The sequence below is a fragment of the Elephantulus edwardii genome, unplaced genomic scaffold (genome assembly GCF_000299155.1).
Source record: "Elephantulus edwardii isolate Elephantulus edwardi_28Jun2011 unplaced genomic scaffold, EleEdw1.0 scaffold00062, whole genome shotgun sequence".
NCBI lineage: Eukaryota > Metazoa > Chordata > Mammalia > Macroscelidea > Macroscelididae > Elephantulus > Elephantulus edwardii.
In genome coordinates this window covers 12,078,486-12,089,631 of record NW_006399812.1, presented here as the reverse complement: position 1 = coordinate 12,089,631, position 11,146 = coordinate 12,078,486, and the positions used below count along the sequence as shown (strand labels likewise).

The 11,146-nt window shown below is 47.2% G+C and overlaps 1 pseudogene; it reads right to left on the bottom strand.

Moving 5' to 3' along the window:
- Positions 1–41: 41 nt before the first annotated feature.
- LOC102876323 lies at positions 42–10,387 on the bottom strand (annotated as a pseudogene).
- Positions 10,388–11,146: the final 759 nt, after the last annotated feature.

Genomic DNA, 11,146 nt, shown 5'->3' with positions numbered 1-11,146 from the left:
CCTCCTCCCCCTCCTCTCTCTTCTTTCTTTTTCTTCTTTCTTCAAATTAATTCATTACACATAATCCACCATGTGGTGGCCACAGCTGGAACCTGAGTCCTCTGCACGGAGACTCTGTGTGAGTCTTTACAAGATGGTCAGTGAATTCCTGGTAGAGAGACTTGGGGAACACAGTCTCTTTCGATAGATATGGGGTCGAGTAGGTCTTGGAGATGGGATCAAAGATGGCCTTGGTGAAGTTGCCCAGGGTAGCTGAGCAGCCCCTGGCTGAGGTGTAGCAGTCATCAGTTCCAGCCCTCAGCAGCAGCTTCTTGGGCATAGGGGCCGAGAGGATTCCAGTGCCTCAGGGTGCAGGGATCAAAGACACCAACACAGAGCCACAGCGCCCAGGCACTTTGCTGGGAGCAATGTGAGGCTTCCCAATCTTGTTCCCCCAGTAGCCATGCCTCACAGGGACAATGGAGAGCTTGGCCAGGATAATGGCCCCACGGATCGCAGTAGCCACCTCCTTGGAGCACTTGATGCCCAAACTAACATGGCCATTATAGTCTCCAATGGCAACAAAGGCCTTGAACCTGGTCTGCTGGCAGGCACCTGTCTGCTTCTGTGTAGGCATAGAACTAAGAGTTTCCTCTTTATATATAGAAATAGAAATTGGTTATGATCTAGTCTTTGCTGGATTCATAATAAATACTCTTGGCATGAGCAGCTAGGACATCAAAAGATGCACTAGCACTACATTGGGAAATACTGCTGTCAGAGATTTCTCCTAAGTACCAAAGAGCAATGATGTCAATTTGAAGACTAAGGTGCTCCTGATCCAAACCATGATCTTTCTAATTGCTTACTAGCTGGCTGGAAGTTGGACAAAGAATAGAGATGACAGAAAATGAATGGATGCCTTTGAGCTGCAGTGCTGGAGAAAAGTACTGAATATCACAGACTGCCAAAAGGACAAACAAGTATGTATCGGAAAAGTTGCAGCTAGAGTGCTCTTCAGAGGCAAGGATAGTGAAACTTCATCTCACATACTTTGGCCAAGTTGTTAAGAGGGACTAGTCCTTGAAAAAGGACATCATGCTTGGAAAGGTGAGGAATCCGTGAAGGAAGAGATGACCTTCAACAAGATGGACTGATATAGTTACTGTCATGGTGGACTTGAGTATGTCAGAGATGACGAGGAAGACACAGATAGGGCAGAGCTCAGATCCGTCATTCACAGGGTTGCTGTGATTCATAGTCAACTCAACAGCACTTAACAACATAGAAAGGCACTATAATACTATCAAAGAAGACAAACATTTGACCAACTGCTGTTTGATGTGGACCATACCTAAGACTCCAAACTTGCATACATATTTTACTTGCAGCCTGTTTTAGGGATGGACATTGTTCATATTCTGGGCACTGTTTGTGATTTGAAATGTTTGTACACAAGGGCACAGGAGCAAGAGAGGTCAGCCTGTCATAAACTGAATTCTTCATTGAAAACTAATCTACTGAGAAAACGATATTCTTTTGGTGTCTGCTGCAAATGAGTCTTGGTGGCACAGTGATTAAGGTACAAGACAGTTCATCAAACGGTTAGCTGTTCAAAGCCATCAGAGGTTCTTGGGAGGAAGTAATCTGCTTCTGTAAAGTCTCCAAAGCCCCCAGGGGCAGTTGTATTCTATCGTGTAAGGTCACTACAAACTGGAATCAAAGGCAGTAAGTTCTGTTTTGTTTCGATTCCTGATGGCACAGACCTGGGCCAAATGGGTGTTTTCAGAGCTGTTCACTCCAGTGAACAGAAGATCCAGTCCAGTTCCTTACCTAGATCTCTTGTCTGATGCCCCCAGATCCCCACCTCACCCATGTCCTCTCTCAAACCTCAGCTGGAGCAGATATCTCCCCCAGGGCCGTGGGCCCTGCTGCACTGACCAGGACCAAGCCACCTCCCAGGCTTGGAGCCTGAGGCTTCCCCTGACCACAGCTTGCGCATTGTTGGCTCCCCACCCTTCTTCTCTCATTCATGACCTTCTCAATGTCTGCAGTGATTGATCTCTCTGCACTGTCTGTCTCCTTCATTCAGTTATTGGATCCAGGAGAGCCTCTCTTGGTCATAGGCCCAGGTCCAAGCCTCCTAAATGGACATAGCAAATGCTAAGCAGACCTTTGTTGAAAGACTGGAAAGCCTTCACAATAAGGCGGGGCCAGCAGCTCATGGGAGGGTTTGCTTGGAGAGGAACAGTCTTGCTCTGTGATGAGGAATCTATAGTCCTATTGGAAGCGCTGAACAGTCCTCAAAGACACATTGAGTGTGTAGATGGGTCAATGTTAACAGTGAACTTGAGGGAAAAACACTTGAGGGAAAAGCATTTGAGCAATACAGAGTCATAGGCTAGCGGTCTCCATGTCCCCAGAGAGGGCAAATATCTGTCTTCTTGCCCCGTTTCCCCACCATCTTGGCATTCAAATGTCTATCAGTTCTAAGTGGGAACTCCAGTGAAGGAACCAGGGAACAAGAAGGCTCTAGCATTGATCCTGAACAATCTGGGCCACAGGCAGGGCCAGGTCCACAAGGATAAATATGACCCAAAATGGAAACTCACTCGAAGTGAACAGCTTTTGACCAAAGTAAAAAGAAAACACCGGAAAGCCTAGGCTCTCAGTGCTCAGAGAACAGCTCTCAGGGTAGGAGGCCCAGGGGCCACTGAGAGTCACAGATGAAGAACCTGGCCACAAGGAGGGAGGGAGGGAGGAAGGGAGTGAGTGGGTGAGTGAGTGAGTTAAGTGTCCTTGGGTTGAGTACGACTCATAGTGACCCTCTGAACAAAAGATTTGAACCCTTTTCTATCCTGCATCATCCTCACGCTTCCTGACACACGAGAGCCCATTGCAGCAGGCACTGTATCAGTCCACCCATTTGAGGGTCTTCCTCTCCTTCACCAACTCTCTACCCTTCCCAACATCATGTCCTTCTCCAAGGAATAGCCCCTCCTAGCAATGTGTCCAAAGTGTGTGAGGTGAAGCCTCATCATTCTTGCCTCCAAAGAGCTCTCTGGTTACACTCTCTCTAAGACATAACTGTTTGTTCTCTTCACCATTCTCCAACACCACAGCTCAAAGGCATCAATGCTTCTTCTGTCATCATTATTAACTGTCCAGCTCTCAGATTCATAGCAAGGGTCAGAAAAACTATGGCCAGAATCAGACACACCTTAGTTCTCAAAGTGACATCATTACTCCTCAGTAATTCAGAGAGGTCCCTACCTGCAGATTTTCCCAGAGCAATGAGTTTCCTTTTTTCCTGACTGCTGGTACCAAAGGTCAATTGTGGATCCAAGCAAGATAAAGCTGTTGACCACTTCAATCTCCTCTTCAACCATCACAACGCTGCCTATTGGTACAGTGGTAAAGAGGGAGTAAGTAAGATTAAATCCAAGGCTTGAGAGTCCCCCACTAGCCTCTGTGTGTGACCAGGATCTCCCGAGTTCCCCCCAGGCCTCTGGGACCAACATCTTTGGAGGAGACAGGTGTGCAGGAGACTAGGTGTCAAGATGTGAGGGGGGGTAAACACAGAATAGGGACAGGAGGCCACAGAGGCCTTTACTGGCCAGAAATGGCCTTGCATCGTGCTGGAATTGGTGAGAAAAGTGACACTTTCCCCCCCTAACGCATTCTGTCTTGCGCACTCCAGAGGCTGAGTGAGGACAGAACACCACGCTTCGGAAGAAAGCAGGCCTGGGTCTGTAGCACCTGACTTGCAGACCCAGAGGACTGTCCCTGGGCACAGGCTGCCTGGGAGCTGAGGAGGGGCAGTGGTCCAGTGGAAGGTGACCAGTCCACACTGGCCTCAGCTGCGGTGCAGCAGTGAATTGCTGATTGGAGGAGAAAAGAGCAGATGAGCAGCTGTGATATGGTCCTCTGATCAAAAGAATCAAATGTCCCTATACAGACACAGGTCCTGGGGGGTTATCCACTGAAGAGACCTGTAATCCAGGGTGGTTCTGGAGGACTTAACAGGGACAGGACCTGGGCCTTGGATTCCATCCCATCCTCAAAAGGGAGTCAGGAAGAATGAATGAAGAAGGAAGCAGAAAGCGCAGCCGGATCCTGGGGCCCGTGTGCAGCATTTCTCACTAGCGCAAGGCTGTTGTTGCTGTTCTGGGCTGTTCAGTCAGAACCAACTCACAGCTGACTCTCCAGTAGGTCATACCAGAGGAGATTGGCTGTCTTTCTCCTGTTGAGCAGCTGGAGGACTCAAACCGCCTGCCTTTGAGTTGCCAGCCCAACTCCTTCCTATGAAGCTACCAGAGTGGCAAGGCAGTAGAGCCAGATTTACCTGTTTCCTGTACAGGACTCAGCACCCACATGCCCAGCACAGCATTTGATTGCAGAATAAACACATTCGTTTCTTTCTCTCGGCCCCTTGTCTGGACAGAAGCTCGTCCAGAAGGGCGATGACTCTGAGCTCTTTCCACAGTCTCATCACAGTCACCCACTTCCGCTCTGACAGTGATTTTCTTCTTGCTCCACGCCGAGTCTATACAGCCCACAGAGCCCCGTTTATTCGTCCTGAGAAGGGACCTGAGGCTATGAAACACTTTGGAGGAAATACGATTCCCTGAGACCACTCTGCCCCCCACATCCCCTGACTCCACTCCTGCACCCCTCCTTTCCAGAAAAACAACAGTTAATAACAAACGAAAGACAGAAAAGGGGACACCCAAGAGTGGCACATCTCATCTTTCTGGGGCAAAGATTGTGCCATCTGCAGGCTTCTTGGGAATTCAGGGGAGAGTCCCCCCACCAGCTTTGTGGCTTCAGGCAGACGAAAATGGGGGCGCTCTGAATAGGGTTCCTTTCCCGCCTCACAGAGATGAAGATCAGCCTCCTCAGGCCCGGAGAGCCAGGGGAGCAATGGCACTTGGCCCGGGAGGAAACGCTGGTCTTTTTCAAAGAGGTTTTCATAACCCAGCTCCCTGAAAACATGGCCCTCTTACTTTTCTTTTCTCATTTCCAGGCCACATTTAAATGTTGTTTTTTTCATTAAGTGCGTATGGGGGCGGGCAGGAAGGGGCTACAGAGTCTTAGTTTTATGTCTAAATTCTCATCCTCCCTCGTTCGGCTTTCCCCACTGGAGAATTCTCCCTCCTCGGAACCTCTCCGCACGAACATAAATAAATACGATCAAGAGGGGCGACGATGGAGCACCGAGAGAGGCCTGGTGACACGCAGCACTCGAGGGCCACCAGGCAGATGCAAGGGAGCCATTACCCCAAGGCCAAGCCGCATCCCGCTTAGCATGAGGGAACCATTTGGGGGGAGAGAGATTCAATTTCATAAAAATGATTTCCAAGAGCTGTTTTGCAGGAGTAGAGTAGCATGTTGGGCCTTTTTTTTCTTTTCTTTTTTTTTCCCCGTCCCCATTTCACCAAAAGGAATAAAAACTTTATGTTCAGTGCGGGTACTTAGGTATTGGTTTTGTTAATTTCTTAAAACAAATTGGCTCCCCAGTAAATCCCAAACTTGGACAGCCACATTAAAGCTAGCAGTGGGGAGGCAATCTGAGCATGATTATCCTGCAAGAGAATTCCCAGAATTTCAGCCAAACTGTGATTTGTTCTGTTATAAAATGCCTATAAAACCCAGTATAGAAATTCCTGCAGGAAACTGGAGTGTTTAAATATCTGCAATTACTCTCTCATGATTAAAGAAAGATATGAAGGACAAGACATTAGCACACAACAGAAAGTGTGAGGTGTGGCGGGCGCGATAAATCACGGAGGGGCTGTGACACGTGGACCTTGAGGCGCCTGCACAAATCAGCTCGTGGCTGAGAGACACTTAACCAGCGAGGTGGGGGCAAGGCCCTGGAGGCCTGCAGCTCAGCCTGCACCCGGCCTGGGGGACAGCAGCAGGGGGAACTTCTGACCGGGAAGGGTGCTGGCGCCCACAAGTCCTGACAACTAGGGGTTGACCATCTGGAGTCCGCCCTTTGCTTTCAACACAAGCGGTGTTTTGTGGCCGATGACCATTATTGCACATGCACCCACACCTCCACTTCCGGTGTCAGCCGGCCCAGGGAGCCTCTGGCGGATACCCTCTGAGCAGCCTCAGGCCACAGGCTTTCTCTAAAGCTTCATCTTCTGTGTTGTTGTTGTAGGTGTCCTCAGGTTGACTCAGACTCCTATCAACTCTACGAGTAGCAGATCTGAACCTATCTTGTGCCATTCTTATCATCTCTAGTATACTGGAGCCCCCATTGCTACAGTCTCTTTGTGGATCCATGTTATTAAGGGTCTTTCCCTCCTTCGCCGACCTTTCCAAGTATGATACCTTTTCCCAAGGACTGGTCTCTCCTATACACATGCCGAGTATATGAACGAGACCATTTCACCACCCCGTGCCTCTAAGGAGCACTCTGACTGCACTGTTTCTGAGACATATTTGTTCATTCTTTTGGCAATCCATCGGATACTCAAACCTCTTCGCTGACAGCACATTTCAAAGACATCCATTTTTCTTCTAACATGTGATCAGCTTTAAACTCTTATCTCTGATGCCATCTCAGGGTTTTGCTCATGTTACAGGCGAGGAAGCTGAGACCAAGTTTGGCTGGGAATGGCCCTCCTTTATCCAGTGTGCCTTGCATCCATTAATTGCCCTCGGTAAGCCATCTGTCTTCTGGAGACCTCCCAGGAAGGACAGCGGAAGACTGACTTCCTCTCCTTCCTCACACCCTGAGATGCTGAGGGTTTTGAGCTAAAATATTATCTGCAGATGTCTCTAAGGGGTCTGACGAGGGGGCATTTCTGTCAGTGGCTCTATGATCTTCAGAGCTCAAGGGATCTCTCCTTCAGTGGCCCTAGAACTAGTCCCCTGAAGAACTGCCTGATTCCATCCTTCCTCCAGACTTGGGGATATGAATGACCTCTTGCAATTCCAGTTATCTGAGTTTCCTCATTTTTACTCTAAGTCCATATTTACTCTTTATAATAGCTTGTCATCGATTTCCCATACTACTTTAGTATGGGAAATCAGAATTGCATTGGGAAAATCTGCTGTCAAGACCTCTTCTAAAGGGCCAAAGAGCAAGGATATCCGTTTAAAGACTAAGGTGTGCCAGCTCCATGATATTTTTCAGTTACTTCCTATACAACTCAAAATTGACAAAAGAATCAACAACTTTGAATTGTGGTGTTGGTGAACAGCATAGAATACTCCATGGACTATCAAAAGAACAAACAAACCAGTCTTGGAAGAAGTACAACGAGCGTGCTTCTTAGAGGCAAGCGTGGTTAAAACTTGGTCTCACATACCTTGGGCATTTTGTCAAGAACGGTCAGTCCTCATAAGTGGTTTTCTGCTGGGACAGGAAGACGGTCAGTGAAAAAGAGGATTCTCAATGAGATAGAGTGATCCAGTGGGCTTGAGAAGGGCAGAGATCATGTGGGTGGCACAGGAAAGGACGAGTTTCAGATTTGTTGTTCACAGGATCACCATGAGTTATAGTCGACCTGTTGTTATTGTATACCATCAAGTCGGAACCAACCCATAGCTGACCCTCCAGCTGGTTTTCAGGAGTTATCTCATGAGAAGAGATTGCCCTTCCTTCTCCCACGGCACAGCTAGTGGATTTGAACTGCATGCCTTTGGGATTGTAGCACAGCTTCCTACCACTAGGCCACCAGAGCTTACAGTTGAACTAATGGCACTTAATAAGAACAAGCAAACTAGAACTTGCAGATGGAGTGAGACTTACACACAGACAGCCCAAGTAACACCCTGGTTCCTGAGGCTAGAGCTGTTGGTTCCCTTGGACACACCTCTACCAATGTCCAGTGGCTACTGGTGGACACATCAGAGAACTTTTTCTTTTGAATAGGTGAATGAATGGCTTTAAAGCGCAGCCCTTGAGTTTGAACTTCACCCCGGAGTCCATATGTTGAATAAGATTCACTCCTTCCCCATCCTCCTCTTTGGTTTTCAGGGACAGTGAGAAGCCAGATGCACAGCTAGACTGATATGCCCCTGGGGACAGCAGCCTGTTTACATGGTGGCTGGTGCTGGGAAGCCACGACCTGCCTGACTTGAACGGAGCTAGGATTACCCTGACCCCTGGCATTGCACACCAGCCTGACAGAAAGGTGCTGTGGGAAACACGCTGCCTTCTTTACCGCCTCTTCCTCTCTGTCTCTCCTCCAATAGCCAGCATCCCTGAACTTGAAACAATATTTTGAGGGGTCAGTGTGGAAGGTAACCAGGCACCATGGAAATACACGTTGCCCAGGTTAGTGTGCGCCCCAGAATGCCTGTGTAGGTCAGAGATGACAAATGGCAGAGCCCTGGAGGTGTGCAATCCATTTATCGATTTCAGGCCCTCCCTCCTCTTGTTTGGTGGCCTCCGGGGAGAGAATGTCACAGATTCTTAGGGCTGAAATTGTGCAGGAAGGACACTGGTTTCCTATTGGCTAGACATCTAAGGCTGCTTGGCCAAAATATGGAGCCCATTATAGGGAAATGTGGTTCATGTTTCTGATGGAGACAAATAACCTCACTGGGCTGACAGCCTGGGTCTGTGTGTCACTGGCACCGGCTGTCGGCAGAACCGTCCCTTCCCCCTGGCCTTCTGGCATTCAGGTGTGAGGGTCATGGGATAGGAAAATAAGGGGAAAATAATATTTAACAAGGGTTGAGGACTTGCTATATGCTGGAAACATTAAAAAAATCCAACCCAACAAAACAATAACTCACTTAGCTTTACTCATTTAACCCCTGCAGCTTCTGGGTAAAACGAAATTTGTACTTCCACCTCCAGCCTGGCCATTACCCTTCTGTGTGGTCCTCAACAAGTCTCTTTCCTCATCTGAGCTTTAGTCTTCATGGCAGTAAAATAAGTCTACTCTCTCATTTCCTCCTTTCATTAAAATAAGAGAAGATACTTTCTTCAGAAAGGTCAAACTTCTCAAGCCATTCATTCTTTCCAGAAACATCTCCACTAAGTCTATGGAAAAATTAGGCCCTGAAACAAAGAAAGAAAGATAATAAACACTTGAGAACCTCAACCAGGTTTCACAGATATTCCTTACGAAAGACTAGATAGTAAATGCTTCGGGCTTTCAGGATCACAGTGACTCTGTTGAAGCTACTCGTTCTGGTCTTGTACGACGCAAAAGCGTGCAGTCAGAGGTAATACATAAAGGAATGGCTGTGGTCTTGTTCCAATAAAATTCTATTTATAGAAACAAGTCAGATGGAGGAAGAGGAGTATCTGGCCTGTGGGCTCCAGTTTGCTGACCCCCCTCCCCTGCTTAAGAGAACAAGGCACACTCACTTTCCCTTTTCCAGGCCTTGCAAGGGAGGAATTAGAAAGTGATTCTGAGACAACAGAAATCAAACCTTGTCATCATCCATCCCTCCACTCGCTTTTCATCTTCGTGGCTGCTCAGGGGTGGATAAACAAAATAAGATGACTCTAATAAAAATGTTTCAGTGACAAATAATGGACGATTTCTAACTCACGCGAGTGGATCAGCCTATGATTTTTTGTCTTAAACATGGGGAGTTCATGAATGGAAGGTTCTGGCGTGGTTTACGGAATTATAATTGATAAAAGAAACAGAAGAGATAGATGAATGCTAACGTGAGTGATCAATTTCCCCCTCAAGTCCCATGCTGGGTCACTCTGTGCATACACTCCATTTCTAAGACTTTGTCTTGACACTCTCAGATCCTCCACGGAAGGCGCTGAGATTCCCTGTACTGCTCTGGGGTGAGGGTACCATGTTTCAAAGTTACTCAGAACCTGATTGGCCATGTTCCTGCAATACATTTTCCTAACCTCCAGATAAAGATCCATGCATCTCTTTACCCTTTAAACAAAAAAGCTATTGTAATAGCATGTAGTCAGAGGCATGGTCTGAATACCAAAACCTGTACATGCACTGCTAAACTGTTTAAGTATGGAAGAAGTAGTGTCTAATAGCATCAGGAAATTGAAATTTAAAAATTTTTCTCACTCACTTATTTGATGAGAACTGGGTATGCTGACAGGTGAAGCAGAAAGCCATTTTTCAAGTTAAATGCCAAGTGGTTATATAGCATAATATTCAGTCAAAATTAACCACCTCACTGCTGCACTGACACCCAGCGTATTTAATGCCAACTGTTCCTGCAAAGAAAACGGCAGACCTTTGGGAGTGCTGGCAGAAGGGGAAAGAAACTGTTACTAATACTTCAATTATTTAGTGGGCGCCCCGACTCTCTGAGTGGGAAAAATGGACTGGCTGTGCTACTGACTGTCGAAGCTTCTAAGGCTCAGCTGCAGCTGCTCTGTCTCTTTCAGAACCCACTGGGTCTTTTCACGTGCACACTCCAGAAATTCCTGGATTTGCATGAGCATCTAGCGGTCTCCCTGTAGGCGAACTCTTAGGAAAGAAGAGGTAGACAGACACTTGTCTGCAGGCACAGAAGCCAGCAGGGTAATGTTGTTGTTAGGTGCTGTCGAGTTGAGTAGGACTTGTAGTGACCTTATGAACAGTCATCCTGCACTTGCCCCTATCTTTTCCCTTTCTCATCGTCTCTGACACACTACAGCCCATTGCTGAAGTCATTGGGTCAGTCTGTTCTGTCGGAAGTCTTCCTCTCTTTTGCTAACCTTCCATCTTTCAAAGCACGATGTCCCTGTTCAAGGAATAGCCTCGCCTAACTCATGTCCAAAGTATGAACACTGTGCATTTGAATCAAGCCTGATTTTTATGCTGCTGCTTTTCCTCTATTAGCTATTTTGCTAAGAGAAACTCTAGTCTGGGCGCTTTACCTTCAAATGTTTTCCTGGCCTTTAGGTCTGAATTAGTCTTTCTAATAAGTATTCGGGGAAACCTCAGCTCAGGACGACTATTTAATGCCTGAGTGGTGAAAACATGTTACCCACTCTGCTGCTAACCTTGAGTTGGGAGGTTTGAATGTCCCCCAAAAATCCCTCAGAAGAACTACTTCCCAAAATTCCTTAACAAGGAATGTGGCTTACAATAAATACAAGGCCAAAGGTGGTAGTGTTTTAGAACGTAAGAGTTCTTTACCAGGAGGGAATTGTTTTCTTAAAAGGTTTAATGTTAAAGAAATTTGAAATGCACTGATCTTGTTAACATTAACCTGCTGA